Below are 19118 nucleotides of genomic sequence, written 5' to 3' on the forward strand. Positions count from 1 at the left end.
AGCCTATAACCTCCTAACATACTTTACTATAAATTTCTCATATTAACCATTAAATAAAATCCAAGTGCTAGACTAGTACCGCAATACACCTTAGCTTTGCAGGTCTAGCCTATAACCTCCAAACATACTTTAAAATAAATTTCTCATATTAACCATTAAATAAAATCCAAGTGCTAGACTAGTACCGCAATACATCTTAGCTTTGTGGGTCTAGCCTATAACCGCCAACAGACTTCACAGTAAATTTCTCACATTGACCATTAAAAAAATACAAGTGCTAGACTAGTACCGCAATACACCTTAGCTTTGCAGGTCTAGCCTATAACCTCCTAACATACTTTATTATAAATTTCTCATATTAACCATTAAATAAAATCCACGGGCTAGACTAGTACCGCAATACATCTTAGCTTTGTGGGTCTAGCCTATAACCGCCAACAGACTTCACAGTAAATTTCTCACATTGACCATTAAAAAAATACAAGTGCTAGACTAGTACCGCAATACACCTTAGCTTTGCAGGTCTAGCCTATAACCTCCAAACATACTTTACTATAAATTTCTCATATTAACCATTAAATAAAATCCAAGTGCTAGACTAGTACCGCAATACATCTTAGCTTTGTGGGTCTAGCCTATAACCGCCAACAGACTTCACAGTAAATTTCTCACATTGACCATTAAAAAAATACAAGTGCTAGACTAGTACCGCAATACACCTTAGCTTTGCAGGTCTAGCCTATAACCTCCTAACATACTTTATTATAAATTTCTCATATTAACCATTAAATAAAATCCAAGTGCTAGACTAGTACCGCAATACACCTTAGCTTTGCAGGTCTAGCCTATAACCTCCAAACATACTTTACTATAAATTTCTCATATTAACCATTAAATAAAATCCAAGTGCTAGACTAGTACCGCAATACATCTTAGCTTTGTGGGTCTAGCCTATAACCGCCAACAGACTTCACAGTAAATTTCTCACATTGACCATTAAAAAAATACAAGTGCTAGACTAGTACCGCAATACACCTTAGCTTTGCAGGTCTAGCCTATAACCTCCTAACATACTTTACTATAAATTTCTCATATTAACCATTAAATCAAATCCAAGTGCTAGACTAGTACCGCAATACACCTTAGCTTTGCAGGTCTAGCCTATAACCTCCTAACATACTTTACTATAAATTTCTCATATTAACCATTAAATAAAATCCAAGTGCTAGACTAGTACCGCAATACATCTTAGCTTTGTGGGTCTAGCCTATAACCGCCAACAGACTTCACAGTAAATTTCTCACATTGACCATTAAAAAAATACAAGTGCTAGACTAGTACCGCAATACACCTTAGCTTTGCAGGTCTAGCCTATAACCTCCAAACATACTTTACTATAAATTTCTCATATTAACCATTAAATAAAATCCAAGTGCTAGACTAGTACCGCAATACATCTTAGCTTTGTGGGTCTAGCCTATAACCGCCAACAGACTTCACAGTAAATTTCTCACATTGACCATTAAAAAAATACAAGTGCTAGACTAGTACCGCAATACACCTTAGCTTTGCAGGTCTAGCCTATAACCTCCTAACATACTTTATTATAAATTTCTCATATTAACCATTAAATAAAATCCACGGGCTAGACTAGTACCGCAATACATCTTAGCTTTGTGGGTCTAGCCTATAACCGCCAACAGACTTCACAGTAAATTTCTCACATTGACCATTAAAAAAATACAAGTGCTAGACTAGTACCGCAATACACCTTAGCTTTGCAGGTCTAGCCTATAACCTCCTAACATACTTTACTATAAATTTCTCATATTAACCATTAAATAAAATCCAAGTGCTAGACTAGTACCGCAATACACCTTAGCTTTGCAGGTCTAGCCTATAACCTCCAAACATACTTTACTATAAATTTCTCATATTAACCATTAAATAAAATCCAAGTGCTAGACTAGTACCGCAATACATCTTAGCTTTGTGGGTCTAGCCTATAACCGCCAACAGACTTCACAGTAAATTTCTCACATTGACCATTAAAAAAATACAAGTGCTAGACTAGTACCGCAATACACCTTAGCTTTGCAGGTCTAGCCTATAACCTCCTAACATACTTTACTATAAATTTCTCATATTAACCATTAAATAAAATCCACGGGCTAGACTAGTACCGCAATACATCTTAGCTTTGTGGGTCTAGCCTATAACCGCCAACAGACTTCACAGTAAATTTCTCACATTGACCATTAAAAAAATCCAAGGGCTAGACTAGTACCGCAATACACCTTAGCTTTGCGGGTCTAGCCTATAACCTCCTAACATACTTTACTATAAATTTCTCATATTAACCATTAAATAAAATCCAAGTGCTAGACTAGTACCGCAATACATCTTAGCTTTGTGGGTCTAGCCTATAACCGCCAACAGACTTCACAGTAAATTTCTCACATTGACCATTAAAAAAATACAAGTGCTAGACTAGTACCGCAATACACCTTAGCTTTGCAGGTCTAGCCTATAACCTCCTAACATACTTTACTATAAATTTCTCATATTAACCATTAAATAAAATCCACGGGCTAGACTAGTACCGCAATACATCTTAGCTTTGCGGGTCTAGCCTATAACCGCCAACAGACTTCACAGTAAATTTCTCACATTGACCATTAAAAAAATACAAGTGCTAGACTAGTACCGCAATACACCTTAGCTTTGCAGGTCTAGCCTATAACCTCCTAACATACTTTACTATAAATTTCTCATATTAACCATTAAATAAAATCCACGGGCTAGACTAGTACCGCAATACACCTTAGCTTTGCAGGTCTAGCCTATAACCTCCTAACATACTGTACTATAAATTTCTCATATTAACCATTAAATAAAATCCACGGGCTAGACTAGTACCGCAATACATCTTAGCTTTGTGGGTCTAGCCTATAACCGCCAACAGACTTCACAGTAAATTTCTCACATTGACCATTAAAAAAATACAAATGTTAGACTAGTACCGCAATACACCTTAGCTTTGCAGGTCTAGCCTATAACCTCCTAACATACTTTACTATAAATTTCTCATATTAACCATTAAATAAAATCCAAGTGCTAGACTAGTACCGCAATACACCTTAGCTTTGCAGGTCTAGCCTGTAACCGCTCCGGCTATCGTGGCGCCTGAACACTTCAGTATCTGAAGTGATGATTGAAGTTGATTTCCACATGGAGCATCACGTGAATTTATGATTTTGAGATTTGCTGTTCACACACACACACACACACACACACACAATCACTTCCATCGGCTGAGCAATTTTCTTTTAAACTCGAAATGTTCGCTAAGTATTTATTCTTCCTTGATAATATACATATAATGCACAGGATTGTAAATCATACCGAAATATTAATTTAGAGGGAACCCTACTAATTCCCATTTAACTGAATTCTGTTTATAAGAATTTCCAAAGAAAAATGTTACCCAGGGAAAACTGAATTTTCTAAAAAAACAATAAGTACAAAACTGATTAGAATTTCATTAATGAACTCACCATGATTGATGCAAGACTCTTGCTTAGGATGATCAACACGAAAAGTTCCTAAACATTAGGAACACTACTTTTATTTATTTATTTATTATATAATATGTATTTATTTATTTATAATACGTCAGCAAGAAAAAAACTTACGCATTACTGGTGTAATTTTGAATACCCGAATTACTTTTTGTACTACGCACAGGTTTAAATATAGCATGTTTTTTATTAATGATATTGAATAAGATCAATTACGCGGAATTTTAACACTCCCGCACTACCTGTGGAAATAACAAATGATATGTATGTCTGGGTCTGAGGTGTGTAATAATAATAATAATAATAATAATAATAATAATAATACTTTATTTTTAAAAAGTATATAAGTACATTAAATTTTTAGTACAAAAGTATAATAGGCATGGCTACATGCAGCCGTCTGCCAGAGTTTACTAATGTTTAAATGAAAATACTCTTTCTCAATAAAACAAAGAAAGCTAGACCTAAAAAGACATGAAATAAAAATGAATAAAGTAAATACATAAAAAGTATAAACATAAAATAATAATAGTGAACTGCTACAGAACAAAAAGAAGAGACCAACATTTATAACAAATTAAATAAGAAAGTACAAAAACGAAAAAAAGTTCAAAATAAAAAATACAAAAAATAAATGAAATGTACATAAAAAGAAATTCTAAGAAGAATCCACAATCCAGATATACCGAACTCTCCAAGCATGACGAGCATAGCGGATCAATGGGCGTGGATTTACTTGGCCGGATAAATAAGCAATAATTTCATCCCTTGCAAGAGTTCGCTTATTGAAATAAAGAACTCGAAATTCCGCCAATAGAGGACACTCACCCAGAAAATGATATATCTCTTCGCGGGTATTGAAGTTACAAAGAGAACACATTTCAAGGTCGGAATCTCTCTCAAGCCAAGGTCTACCATTTAAATATAGTAGCTCTCCCCTCAGCTTAAATAGCCAGCGAAGTTCAGAGTGGCTTAGATTCTCGGAGAAAGAGACCGTAACCTTTTCCCGATGGTCCGAAATCAAGACTCTATACAATAAAAACCGGTCGGATGCTACTGCACGATTTACAGACTCCACCAGACGAGACTTATTAATAGCATCTGGAAGTTGCAGAAGTTGTTTAGGACAATCAGAAGGGTCAACCAAAGAGAAATGAAAATCATATTGGTAACACCTGGAGAGAGTGAGCCAATGTTTAAACCAATAGACCTTATTATTAATAATCTGGAGGGCAACAATTTTAGATAGGCGGTGATCAGGTAAAGAAAGAACTTTAATTAAATATTTTATGTGCAAATGAAGGGTATGGGATTCAAAAGGAGGCAACTCAGTCTCTATGGCTAACATGTATGAAGGTGCTACTAATGGTAAACCATACAACTTCTTTATAAAAAATCTTTGAAATTTTTCTAAGATTTCATAAGATTGAAAGCCCCAAACTTGGGAGCCATAGCAGACTACTGCGCGTGAGACACTCTTAAAAACTTGTATTTTGATATGTATGTCTGGGTCTGAGGTGTGTACTGTTCATGTTAGTGCAAGGGTTGCCAAAGTGGACGATAAAGGTCAGACATGAACGTCAACGTCATCTCTTTCGTCATGGGAAAGGGGGAGGGGTCCTTTTTTAGGATTTCATTGCACACTGGATTGTTATATGTCATCCCTGGTAGTCAATGTTTTTTTTTTCTAGCATTTGAAGGGCTATTTGGTATCCGAATGGTGAAAATCCGAATGAAAATACACTCTTGCAGGTTAAACCAACAGATGGCAAAGAAAGAACAACAAGCCAACATTGGCAAGTGCTTTACTGGGGTTCGAGGTTTCTTGTAGGTTCTCTCTGATGATGTGGAATTGGAATCTAGAGTGCCAAAAAACAAGTTCATCTGTTCATCATCGAGGTAGACGGAATGATGTTAGACTCTTACAATATTACCCACCCACCCATTCAGTATCGTTCTAAGTAGTCTATGATTTCATATAAAAAAAATAATAACAGTATTAAAGTAAATTTAATTATAGTCAAGATGGGGAACATAAATTTTTGAGATGATAAGAATAAGATGTTCTCTTGAGGCATCTCCTTCCAGACTAACAGAATGGATAAAGACGACGGCATATCCCTCTATGATACTTGTAGACTGAAGATAAATCTTCTGATGAAGATGACACAGATGGTGCAAGAAAGAAAATGGAATAGAATTAAGAGGTCTGCGATGGAAATCTTAGGAGAACGAAAAAATCAAGTGCGCAAAGACTTCTATGACGAAGACGTGGCAGAGGATGCTACTAACTCAAAGGAATGCTTCTAAACAAAAAAACATGTTAGTGGTTAACATGAAGAGAGCGAAAGCCAGAATGGTATACCGGAAGATGAAAAGAGAATGGTAGAACGGAGTCTTTTAGAAGGAGCAGGAAGTTCTTTAAAACGGTGGAGCGTATAATAAATGAGAAACGAATCCCTGGAAAGGCCTTTGAAGGAGATCCCAGGAAGTAGAAGATCTGGAAGTCGGCCAAGGATTTGATGAAGATGGGCATGAAGTGAGACACTGGAATAGAAGAGTCACGGTCAGAAATCTGGACTGCTAAAGGCTGTAGCGCCATAGGAATAAGTACCAAAATAAAGATACCAAGAAAGAACCAAGTAATCACTACATTTCTACCAGTTCATGTTGCTGGCGAAATAGTTAAACAAATTTATGCAAAAATCAACATTATCCAGCAGAAAACGATCATCATTCATTCCGAATATCCAAAAACTGATCTTAAGATAGTGGATGAGCATTGCTAAAACCTAAAAGAAGAGTACGTACAAACCCAAATCTGCTGTAATAACCACAAAAACTTGTAACGCCGTCATGACCTCTAGCGGAAAACTCAAAATTGTAAATGTTTCCACGCAAAAAAAGGTTCCAAAATTCGTTTTCACGAATTCTGGTTTTTGACTGAGGAAAAAAGAGAAAATTACATTGAGTTTGCTATATTCGAGGTCTTTCAGAGCTCAATTGGGGTATTACAGTATTGGGTTCAGAACATCATATTTATCCTAGGTCAGCAAAGAGGTGCCCAATGATACAAGGACAAGATCTTTGGTATCCATACAGATGATTGCCCAGATGCCATCTCCTGAGTGGATAATGATCGATCTCTTCTTGCACAAGAATTGGTCAACCTTTTCTTGGTGAATACCAAAAACTGATCTTAAGATAGTGTATGAACATTGCTAAAACCTAAAGAAGAGTACGTGCTAAACCCAAATCTACTGTAATAACCACAAAAACTTGTAACGCCGTCATGACCTCTAGCGGAAAACTCAAAATTGTAAATTTTTCCACGCAAAAAAAGGTTCCAAAATTCGTTTTCACGAATTCTGGTTTTTGACTGAGGAAAAAAGAGAAAATTACATTGAGTTTGCTATATTCGAGGTCTTTCAGAGCTCAATTGGGGTATTACAGTATTGGGTTCAGAACATCATATTTATCCTAGGTCAGCAAAGAGGTGCCCAATGATACAAGGACAAGATCTTTGGTATCCATACAGATGATTGCCCATATGCCATCTCCTGAGTGGATAATGATCGATCTCTTCTTGCACAAGAATTGGTCAACCTTTTCTTGGTGAATACCAAAAACTGATCTTAAGATAGTGTATGAGCATTGCTAAAACCTAAAGAAGAGTACATGCTAAACCCAAATCTACTGTAATAACCACAAAAACTTGTAACGCGGTCATGACCTCTAGCGGAAAACTCAAAATTGTAAATTTTTCCACGCAAAAAAGGTTTCAAAATTCGTTTTCACGAATTCTGGTTTTTGACTAAGGAAAAATGAGAAAATTACATTGAGTTTGCTATATTCGAGGTCTTTCTGAGCTAAATTGGGGTTTTACAGTATTGTGTTCAGAACATCATCTTTATCCTAGGTCAGCAAAGTGGTGCTCAATTATACAAGGAAAAGATCTTTGGTATCCATACAGATGATCTTCAAGATGCCATCTCCTGAGAGGTTAATGCTCCATCTCTTCTTGCACAAGAATTGGCCAACCTTTTCACGGTAAAAACCAAAAACTGATCTTAAGATAGCGGATGAGCATTGCTAAAACCTAAAAAAGAGTACGTGCTAAACCCAAATGTCCTGTAATAACCACAAAACCTTGTAACGCGGTCATGACCTCTAGCGGAAAACTCAAAATTGTAAATTTTTCCACGCAAAAAAGGTTTCAAAATTCGTTTTCACGAATTCTGGTTTTTGACTAAGGAAAAATGAGAAAATTACATTGAGTTTGCTATATTCGAGGTCTTTCTGAGCTGAATTGGGGTTTTACAGTATTGTGTTCAGAACATCATCTTTATCCTAGGTCAGCAAAGTGGTGCTCAATTATACAAGGAAAAGATCTTTGGTATCCATACAGATGATCTTCAAGATGCCATCTCCTGAGAGGTTAATGCTCCATCTCTTCTTGCACAAGAATTGGCCAACCTTTTTTCGGAAATGCAACACTGGTAGAAAACTTTGGTTACTTCCTTTTGAAATGGATCAGCGCTCATGATTTTTCCCTAACCACTTAAAAGAGTCCATTCCCTAATTTAGGTGTACTCTCCCTCAGGAACAAATGTTACAGGAGAACATCGCTTCACCTCGTTAGAATCAAGCATTAACGTCCTTATAGAGAGTTTATTGGCAAGGATAGAAATGTACCATGGCAAAGATAAATAGGAAAAGGACTGTAGAACCAAGAAAGAAGAGTTTTGAACAGGGCCGAAGAAAGGCATAAACTTTGGACATTACAAAGGGAAACCAAAATCAAAGGGCTTATTTGGGCTAAAAACTTTGGCAACCCTTCACTGTGTAGGTTGATTAAAATGTGTTTTTCTCTGTCATGGTGTCGTGTGCATGGTGTACTGAGCTGCAGAACCCGTGGGGGCGCTACTCCCCAGGTGACTGCATGCATCAGTCACCCCTTGCGGGTCCTTCCACTCCAGGAGGGGAAAAACCTGCTGAAACAGAAGAAAAGCTAGTTTAATATCAATAATCTCCATGACATATGCCTAAATTTAAAAAAATATAAAAAGAAAACATGCAAGAATTCACTGACCAACTCGGCTCTACTTGGCTCTGGAAGTTCCGAAGAAGGATATCATAGTGGCCATATCAAAATTTTAATCAAATCATTATAATTCCATTCTATTAAATAAACAATAATAATAATAATAACATGCAAAAGCAATAAATGATGGTTTATGCTCGAATACGCACGGCGATCACGAATCGATTGAATCCTCCCCGTTCGACGTTTTCACGATATCGGAACGTATCATCGACAGAGGCAACAACAAAAAACAAACACATGAATGTAAAAAAAACAAAATGGCATGGAATTATAATTTATTAGAACAATATTCCCCTTAAAAGTATAGAATGCCTCAGTTATTTGTGACACAACAGAACTCAGTGGCATAGAGTACTGTTTAGTCAAAATACGGAGGACATAAGGATATGGACCACTACAATTCCCCTATCCTACCTGGTCAGCTGTCGGATGAGATATATAACCATCTCTTGCGTTATATATCCATTGATGTCTTCTCCATCAACACTGGACACTTGACACAGTTTAAATAGAAATGAACGCAAAAGAAAATTACTACGTTCGACTTTACAGATGGAATTTTGAATAACCGTTTACTTTTTTATGATTTTTACGCACTTATTAAAATATAATTTATTTGATTAGAAAATGGAAAAACCTTTGCAAATACTCCCGGAAAATTAACACTCCCGCACTCCCTGAAAAACAGAAACAAAAAATCATTAAAATACGTTTTAATAAACAATAAATTGATGTAAATTAAAATTCAGGAAATGCAAAAGAAGAATGTACAAATATAACAACATCCAGATTACAAGAATCAACAATAAATTGTAATAAATATCGATATCTGATAATTGAAATTTTTATGGAACGCTTCTGAAGTGTATAGGTACTTGTTATTAACAGAAATATATTTGGCATACAAAATAAATCGATAAAGAAAAAAAAAAATGGTAGGGGTCATAAAGAGGATTAATCCGGAATTTCCGTGAGATGATGGAAGATGATGAGGTATGTGGGGATGAGATGAGTCCCGGGTCTTTTTTTTTTAATTTAATCGATGCAAATTGATTTGAAATCTAATCGATTACCCAAACAAAGTGCAAAAAAAAAACTAATTGAAACATGATAAGGGAATTCCAAAATACTGAACATCTCAAAAATCGTTCTTAACCGACTCCATTTTGTGTAGTAAAGTAATAAAGAACTGAGGATTATCATGAATGGTTCGGCTGGATAGATAGAAGGGAGCATTGAAGATTGTGCGGAGGATTGTAAGATTTGGTAGAAGATTTGAACCCCATAGTTCAACTCCGTAGCTCTCATATTGGTTTAGGTGTTGTTACAGCATAGCCACGCCCTGAAGAAGACAATATATATTTGTCGAAACGTTGGCAAGAAGACGAGTTTGTTTTTTATTTGACCGATTCCTCGCCAATGCTGAATCCTGAATTTAACAATTTACGGTCACGAAACCTACATATATATTCATATGTTTAAGACAAGTTTATTCTCTGGTGATAGTCTTGATCTGTTTTCTTATAGTCTTTTAAGCTGTCTGCATTTATATGTAAACAGTAGCAGGTAAACAGTAGCAGGTATTGGATTTGGTTTTTACCGACCGTTGCTGATGGATGATATTTTGAGGAATATCGAGGTGCGGTCGTAAATAGATACAAATTTTTTTTGCTTTATACCAACGTCTCGGTAATTTTACTACCTTCTTCAAGGTCTGTACAAAAGGAATATTACACTAACATAGATATAAATTGAAAAACATAAAAAAAATATTTAAGAAATTAAAAATAAAAAATGTACAGGGTGTTCATTTTAAGACGGCTCAAATGCATTTCATGCTTAAACGGTTAATCTGAGCCAAAAATGGTAGAGGAAAAATTTGTAGTTCGTCACCTCTAGTGTCAGAATATGTAACTTGATTTTAGATTCCTGGCCGCATACGCGGCTGCCGCGCGACCAAAAGTGAGGATTTGCAGTTGACCCCCAATTTCAAATACACAATTTTAAAGAGTATAAAAAGTTATAAAAGAAACCGGAAACCTCAGTTCGATATCTTTAAAATTAAAGGTGCTAGGCCATTTCAAAATCGGGTATTTTTAATCATATTTCAATTTTTTTAACTTGTTATCAAAGAGAAACAAGAGCACGCGATAGGTCATTTTTATGTATTTCTTCATCCCCTTTCTACTAAAAATATTGCCAAGGCAGTAAAGCTAGTATTTTTCTTAATATCGGGGAAATAAGTCGTTTTCCGAATGATTTTTCTTAGAAAAATCAAATGTTAAGAGCTTTAGATGTTCTCAAGCACACAAAAAATGGCTAAAAATTAATTTTACATCTGTTACAAACAAGAAGGTTTAATAATTATTTGGTAATTTTTGGGGGAGTTGGGTTTAATTACCAAAAACATTGGAAACCTCCTGCCATATATTTGAGTGAACAATATCTTTCATGAAAAGGATCAAACTTATTCCTTAAATTTATGAAATAATGCACTTTACTCAACTTGTGAAGCTAACCCTAAATCTTTTCCAGATATCCACATTTGTAGCATCATTTATGTTGGCCCACTACTCTATCGTAGCATGAGAGTAAACGTTATGAAGAGGGTTCTAAACGTTTTTGAAGTTAAATGAAATTAAAATAAAACTGCAATGTAGTTGCAACTAAGCAACTGCAATGTTTCTCTTCTTATGACCGTTATTATCGACATTCCCCACACACCCAACATAAAAAAGTCCATCAATTTTTATTGTTTTGCTTTTTTTAAAATAATTTTTGTTTTAAACATTCATTTTATAAAGTAGATCCATTAATTATGGTTTTTTTTTCTTACTTTTTTTTCAAAAAAAAAAAGCTTCAGATACCGAAGGAGAAGGAGGAGGAGGAGGAGGTGGAAAAAGAGTGCGAAGGACCAAGAGGAATCATGGAATAGGCGAAGAAGTAGTGGAAGTAGAATTATAGTGAATGCAGAAAGGGGTGAGTGGCCTGGTTAGAGGGGCCCTGACCCCAAAGGGGCGATGCCCCCGCTTGGCGTATTCTATGTGCGAGTGTAGTAGTGTTTCTCTTCTCTTGGTCTCACCGAGCTCAACTCTCTCTCAAAAGTCATTTCTCTATGTACTCTCCCACCCCCCGCCTGGCCGCTACTATTCTATGTTGCAGTCCATATATCCAAAAAACCGCGACAAATACCCTCCTCTCAGCGGGAGAGAGAGAGAGTACGAGAGGAGAAAGAGCACTCTCACGCTTGCTGGAGGCGGCACACACTTCTCCATTGCCGCCTTCACTCACTCCCACTCACTCTCTCTCAAGTTGCTCCTCATTCTATCCCACTCTGGCCGCCCTGCCAGAGATGACTGCTGTGCACACAGACAGCTTCAAATAAAACCCTCATTTCTACTATAGCCCTTACGAGTGGTAGTATCCACTGCTGCTGCTGCTGCTGCTGGCCTTTCCCCATTACCCGCACATAAACATAGAGACATTGCCTGCCTGCCTGCCTGCCTGCGATCTCTCACATCTCTCATTCGCTCGTTCACACTGACACAGCTCTCTCAGTCAGTACACAGGGTTGAACGACCATTCTAACAAATTTCTGTACCATGGAGGTCTTTCACCTGCATTCAAACTGAACTCATCCACACTTCACTGTCCCTCAACTGGCTTCGCTTCTTTCAGCTCTTTAATTCTCGACTACTTTCTCTTACTTTTGGTTGAATTACCATTCATCAGTTTTTTGTTTATATCGCGTCTTCACCGGAAATAAAAAAAGCTACACTAATAAATTGATGCCTAAATCTTATGTACAATATACATAAAAATTACACAGACATTACAGTCAAACAACAGCTTAGTAAACCGTCACGCAACAGTCCACAGGTGGAAGTCATAGATTCAAGAGGCTATAGAATGCTTAAGACGTCTAGGAGGATCTTTAGGCAATGTTCAAGAAAGAGAGGCGACCTACTAAAGGATTTTGATGTGCAGATAAAGCAATGTGGAATCGAGTGGACTCAGATGTTATGTCAGTCAGGGAAGGAACTATTGAGGAACTAATGAATATCTGGACGAAGGGAAATAGGGGCATTGTGCGTAGGATTGTATGGTTTGGATTCTAAGTTGACCTTACACTTCAGCCATCCTAGAAGGGCGTCCACCTTCGCTTAAGTTTACTGTGATGATAAGACGGGAGATTTGGAGCAGATATCAATTTATATAATGTACCAGCTTACGGGCTTCCGGCTTTCATCCCGAAAGTCCAAAACCGGTTTGGTACCAGGATGCTGCTACGAATAAAATTAAGAATATTTTCCAGCACCTAACCTAGCCACAGATCTATTGGGGGTCCCATAAATCCTCCAATATAAAAACCCCCATAGAATCCTGCCAATCAATTTCCTTGGTCAAACCATCCTATTCCAACCACACCTTTCATGACAATCTCAATTAATCCATTCCCGTTTCAGGATCATCCTGATAGTGCGATTTCGGGATACACCCCTTCACCCAGTCAATTCACCTCGACGTCTGGTACGTCTCTAATTCACCTCTCACTCCTATCCAATCCTAGGGAGTTCCAGCGATGGCTGGTTGGTACATTCCGTCAGGTATCTCAGTTATGGCGCTGAGCACATATAACCAGATCTAGACGTTTTCAATCATGTATTTTAGATAAGAATACAAGTTTAAATAATCCAAATATCTTTCAAAAGAAAATAAATAAGCAAAATTAAAAAAAAAAAAACTTTGTGACAAAGATCATTTTGTCATAACGATAAAAGTAAAGAATATGCCCGCATGAATTAAAACAATAATGAAATATAATCCCAACTAAAATAGGGGTCATATCTCTTAGCTTAGGATATAATAATATAAAACGTTATCATCACTATAACAGCTACCAGAATACCTAGCCCAGGAGATACTAAGTTGGCAGTAGCACTTATATCTACCCTAGATCGATAACAATGGCCGAATTACCTGGAACAAGGTTTCCAGGAACAAGGGCGCAGGGAATTGGGACCAAGTTCAAGAGCGTATACAAAAGTATTTAGGGCAAGAAAGTTGTTGGAGGTGAAAGTGGTAACATATTGTTACTGTAATAATAATGTAATGAATATACTTATATATTTTGAATTAACTCCCTAACTACTGGACAATAGGTCGTTTATATTAATGATTACAATATGAACAAAGGGTGACAATATAACAATGAAACAAGTTACAAGTTAATTAGGCATACGTAATGAACATTAAGAAGTATTCTTCAATCCTGCTTTTTTACTAAATATTTATTTCCTTCAATAACATGAGGAAACTTGAGTGTAAACACAATTTTTAACCGGGGAGCTCAAAACTATTTATTCGATAAATTTTCAATTTTGAAAATACTTCACTTCCTGTTACAGCAATAAGTTTTTGTTTTTTAATTTATTTCGTTATTTACAATCTATATAATATAATATTCAATAAGTAAATAGCGAGAATGAAGGATAAATGGATGCGTGAAAGGCAGGATGAAAGAAACTGCCCAGTCGTAGCACTCTCTACAGGATACGATTTTTAGGCCTTCAGACTTCGAGGAAGTCGCGGGGCCCACTGGCGATTCAGTCGGCGAGTATTGTTAGGGATGCCAGAGGAGGCGAGAGACTGACTGTACTAGAGGATTGGAGTGGAGAGAGCAGTATGGAACTTTTGATATTTAGCCTTGGCGAGTTGGTCTATGAAGGGGATGTTGAGGTCGTTGTGAAGAGTGTGGTTAGTCGCCGTAGAAAGGAGCGTCAAATATCTGTCGGCTGGAGTTTTGACTGAAATTTCCTGTACAGTCCGTATGTTTTGTAGGTTTGGCTGAACCCCGCAGCTCTAGTCCTGTAAGTCCACTTAGGTTTAAGGATACTACTGTATATTAAGCGTTTGAGTTCAATGGGTAATTTGGAGCGTCGTCCAAGAAGTCTATAAAGCAGTTTTGCACTTTTCGTTACTGCTTGTCTTTTAAGTCTAGTGTTGGTGGGTTCCACGTGAGTTTTTTGTCTATAAAGAGCCCAAGGTAGCGCACCAGATCTGTGCACAAGGAAGAGGATTACTGTAGAAGAGGACAGGTGGACAGGAGCCCCGCCGGAGAGTAAACGCAATAAGTAAACAGCAATAAGTAGAAAAATAACTCTCAGGAGGAAAGAGATTAGTTCAGTGGTTAGTATAATGGAGATCTCGGGTTCGAAACTAGCTGCTAACCTTAGATTTAAAGCTCACTGTCAAGTGAAGGATAGCGTTTTTTTTTTTTTTGCAACAAAAAATAAAAGCTCTAAGCTCCGGATGCCAAGGATGACCTTACATGTTGACGCGCCTATTTCAATCCTAAAGACATTTCCATTGCTTTGAATCTACCGACTCTCTCTAGTGCGCTGTAGAACCTAGAACGATTGGTTTTTGATTGAATCAAAACTTTGATTACCTGCGCAGAGGGAATATAATTAGCCACTTTATTCCCCTCATCAAAGGAGCTGAAGAGAGGAAATGGGTGTAATTAATTTGGTTTGTAGCCATCGTGGAGGAAAACCACAATGGATTTTTTTTTGTTTTTGTGATGCGCACGCTGTACCACAGGCTTTGTAGTCACACCTAATTCAATCTTATTCCAAGATAAGGAACAGTTTTCAAGAAGTAATGCTGGAAGCCAAAGAGAAAGAAACTTCTTCAGTTAACAGAGATTTGTTTCCGCAAAAATCAGGTAAATCAAGCACTAAGTATAAAGTTGTTAAGTTGACCTAATTCATTAGCAGATCATTAAGCCACTTAAATTTCATAGAAAAATTGATTATTTTCTCCCAGCCGTACAGGATTTCCCTCTTGGTAATTTAGTAACAGAAAATAAAACAAATCGCATTGGTTTATTTCTAAGATGGTATTTTGTTAGGAACGCCCTCTGCTAATTGGCAACAGAGAAATGTACTGTAGGGCGCTGCTCCCTCCCAAACTGTATTTGGCACTATCTCCTATATTGTGCAATTACTTGGACAGATTTATTTACATATTTTCAAAGAATTACTCTTTTAACTTCATTAATTAGGAAAATTTACAGATTTTATAATTTTCTCAGATTTTTATCCTAAATAATTTTCTACGTCATTTCTTTTTAAAAATAAATCTGTTCAGAAGAAAAAATCTAGTGTATGGCAGACTCGCTAGCGATCAAATATTCTTCAGATTAAAGGACTACCTAATTAAGGAAATCCTAGGCCAGTGATGACGAACCTATGACCCGCGGGTTAGACACTGACCCGCGCAAGCTTTTTTACTAATCCACAATTGCTAGGCAACCATTTGTTTGTTTACGCGGGTTGATTTAGATTTTCTAATTGTGTGGATAATATTTATATTCTATCTGTATTTTTTTTAATCACGCATTGACACACATTCGCAATTTAAATGCTATCTACCTTTAGTATAAACCTTTAGTTTCATCATTACAGTTCTAAAACGCAAATGACGACAAATGCTTTTGTAGTATTTGAAATAAAGCAAAAGTGTTTACAAAATATCAAATAAAATGTATAATTTTACTCATATTTTGTTTGTTACAAAAAAAAATCGACAACCCAAAGCAAATAATCATATTTATTAGAGTGAGTCAATTCCAGTGCGTCGTGGAGAGTCTGTTTCGAGTCTCCAGAAATTTGTATTGCGTTGTTTTTGGAGTTTCTTGATGTTGCTACTACATGTCAGGGGCTCCAGGCGGAGCTCGCGTAGAGTAACATCGACCAAATGAATACTTTGTAGAAAAGGAGTTTGTTGGGCAAAGTCATTTTGGAGAAACGTGAGAGAAGAGGAAATAATAGTCGGTATAGCCATTTTCTCGGCGTGGAAATCCTATTGGCTCAGCACTGAACCTTTACCTTTCCATTTTCTTTTTCGCAGAGTTTAAGATTAAAGATAACTCCTGGGAGAGGGCCATAGGGTGTATTCCCTTCTGAAGAAATAAGAGAATTACATATGACTCCAATGTTCCGGAAGTTTGTGGAAAATTAAAACAGGAAATCGTGTGCGGTGTTCACACCAGAATTTTCTTGCGTTTAAAAGGGTTTTTCTTTTAATGGAAATCCTCCGATACCCAATAAAGATGGTGAAAACTTTAAATATGAAAGTTCTACACAAATCTGAATGCTGATTGTTCAGGGACCAAAAACTTAGGAGAGACTAAGAAGGAGTGAATACACAAAATAAAATTAAAACGAAGGAATGATATACTATAAAAAAATAAAATAAACAAATGGAATGAAAAAGAAAAGCAATGACCCCGAAGGGTGACCCCCGACAAGTTAGGCTCGAAACACTCAAGGTCACTCGGTCAAACCATGCAGCCGAATGGGGAATAAGCCTATCTTTAGCCGCTGGATATTCTAATGAGGCTGGATACGAAAAACAAAACAAAAAAACACGTTCTCAAGCTGTCATTGTAACCACAAACTCTAAAATACAGCCATACTTCTGTACTTCTAATAAAAATGTAAAAATTATACAAAAATATAGTAACATGATTTCATTTTATCTTTTTATTTGTTTTTCTTATTGTAAGAGAAAAGATTTTGGCATTTTCTAAAGTAAATTTTCTTTTTATTGATAAAGTGTTCAGTTCACCTATACAGGGTGAACCAGTAAGTATTGTCCATAGGTCTACTGTGTGTAGTACATCTAAAGTGGAGTTCAATGACGTATTGGCCAACTTCATATTTTCCTCTGTTCTTGAGTGACGTCACTTTAAAGTTTTTTTTCTAAAATCATTACTTTTTTTTGCAATAAAAATGTTATTACTCAGAAAGTTTTAGTCCGAATTCGATTCTGAAGACACGGTTAGAAAGACAGATAAATTTTCTAAAAACTGATACCATTTTGAAGGCATAAGTTATTCTCCAAACAGCTTAAATCTTCTTCCGAATACTGGGAAAAATAAAAGTAATCGAAATTTTTGAAGAAAACTCATTAGGCCCTTATGTGATCACATTATCAGACCTAGGTGCTGGCACTTTTTATAAAAGTTTCCTTGTCTAATGTGGGCTTTCCAACTGTATATCATTTTCCAGGATTCCTTTTATCTTTGTAATGAGAAATTACGTTTGTTTTGCAAGAAAACGGTGTTCACTAGCACACCAACAGTGTTACATAGTTTATCAAGTTGTTTATAATTCATTGAAAACTCTTTTAAAGTGACGTCACTCAAGAAAAGTGGAAAATATGAAGTTGGTCAAATACGTCGTTGAACTCCACTTTAGATGTACTACACACCGTAGGCCAATGGACATTACTTACTGGTTCACCCTGAATATGAAGAAAAATAAAATGCAAGCCGTACGAGGGTCGTTTGAAAAGTCCGTGCAAAAATAAAAACTACTTAATTTTTTGGGGTAAACCTTTTTTATTTTTCAACATAGTCTCCTTTTAGGCCTATACACTTCGTCCAACGCTGCTCTAGTTTGTTGATCCCTTCCGAATAATAGGATTTGTCCAAGTTTGAAAAATAGCCATTCGTTTCTGCAATCACCTCCTCGTTTGAATAAAATCTTTTTCCCGCCAGCCATTTCTTCATATTGGGGAACAAATAGTAGTCCAAGGGAGCCAAGTCTGGAGAATAGGGGGGATGTGAAACGAGTTGGAACCCTATTTCCATTAATTTTGCGACCACAACTGCTGAGGTGTGAGCTGGTGCGTTGTCGTGATGGAAAAGGACTTTTTTGTGGGCCAATCGTGGGCGTTTTTCTTGCAGCTTGGTTTTCAAACGGTCCAATAACGATGAATAATATGCACCTGTAATAGTTTTACCCTTTTCCAGATAGTCGATGAGGATTATTCCTTGCGAATCCCAAAAGACAGTCGCCATAATCTTTCCGGCCGCAGGAACGGTCTTCGCCTTTTTTGGCGCAGATTCCCCCTTGGTAACCCATTGTTTAGATTGTTCTTTGGTCTCAGGAGTGTAGTGATGTATCCATGTTTCATGCACAGTGACGAAACGACGCTTAAAGACATGCGGATTCTTCTGGAACAGCTGCAAACCGTCCTTGCAACACTTCACACGATTTCGTTTTTGGTCAAGCATGAGCAATCGCGGCACCCATCTTGAGGATAGCTTTGTCATGTCCAAATGTTGATGCAAAATATTATGTACCCGTTCATTCGAGATGCCCACAGCACTAGCAATCTCACGCACCTTCACTCTTCTGTCATCCATCACCATATCATGGATTTTATCAATGATTTCTGGAGTAGTAACCTCAACAGGGCGTCCAGAACGTTCAGCGTCACTTGTACCCATATGGCCACTCCGAAAATTTTGAAACCACTTATAAACTGTTCTAATCGAAGGTGCAGAGTCACCATAATATTTATCAAGCTTCTCTTTAGTCTCCTGAGGCGTTTTGCCTTTCATAAAATAGTGTTTA

At 36.8% G+C, this 19118-nt stretch overlaps 1 long non-coding RNA gene across 1 annotated transcript in view; it reads right to left on the reverse strand.

Moving 5' to 3' along the window:
• Window positions 1-7433: 7433 nt before the first annotated feature.
• Window positions 7434-19118, reverse strand: part of LOC141448102 (uncharacterized) — a 59871-nt gene continuing 48186 nt past the window's right edge. Inside the window, exon 4 of the long non-coding RNA XR_012454851.1 lies at window positions 7434-9365. This is a non-coding gene — a long non-coding RNA (uncharacterized lncRNA). The remainder of the gene's footprint in view (window positions 9366-19118) is intronic.

The sequence above is a fragment of the Rhodnius prolixus genome, unplaced genomic scaffold (genome assembly GCF_049639745.1).
Source record: "Rhodnius prolixus isolate KJV_2025 unplaced genomic scaffold, Rpr scaffold_13, whole genome shotgun sequence".
NCBI lineage: Eukaryota > Metazoa > Arthropoda > Insecta > Hemiptera > Reduviidae > Rhodnius > Rhodnius prolixus.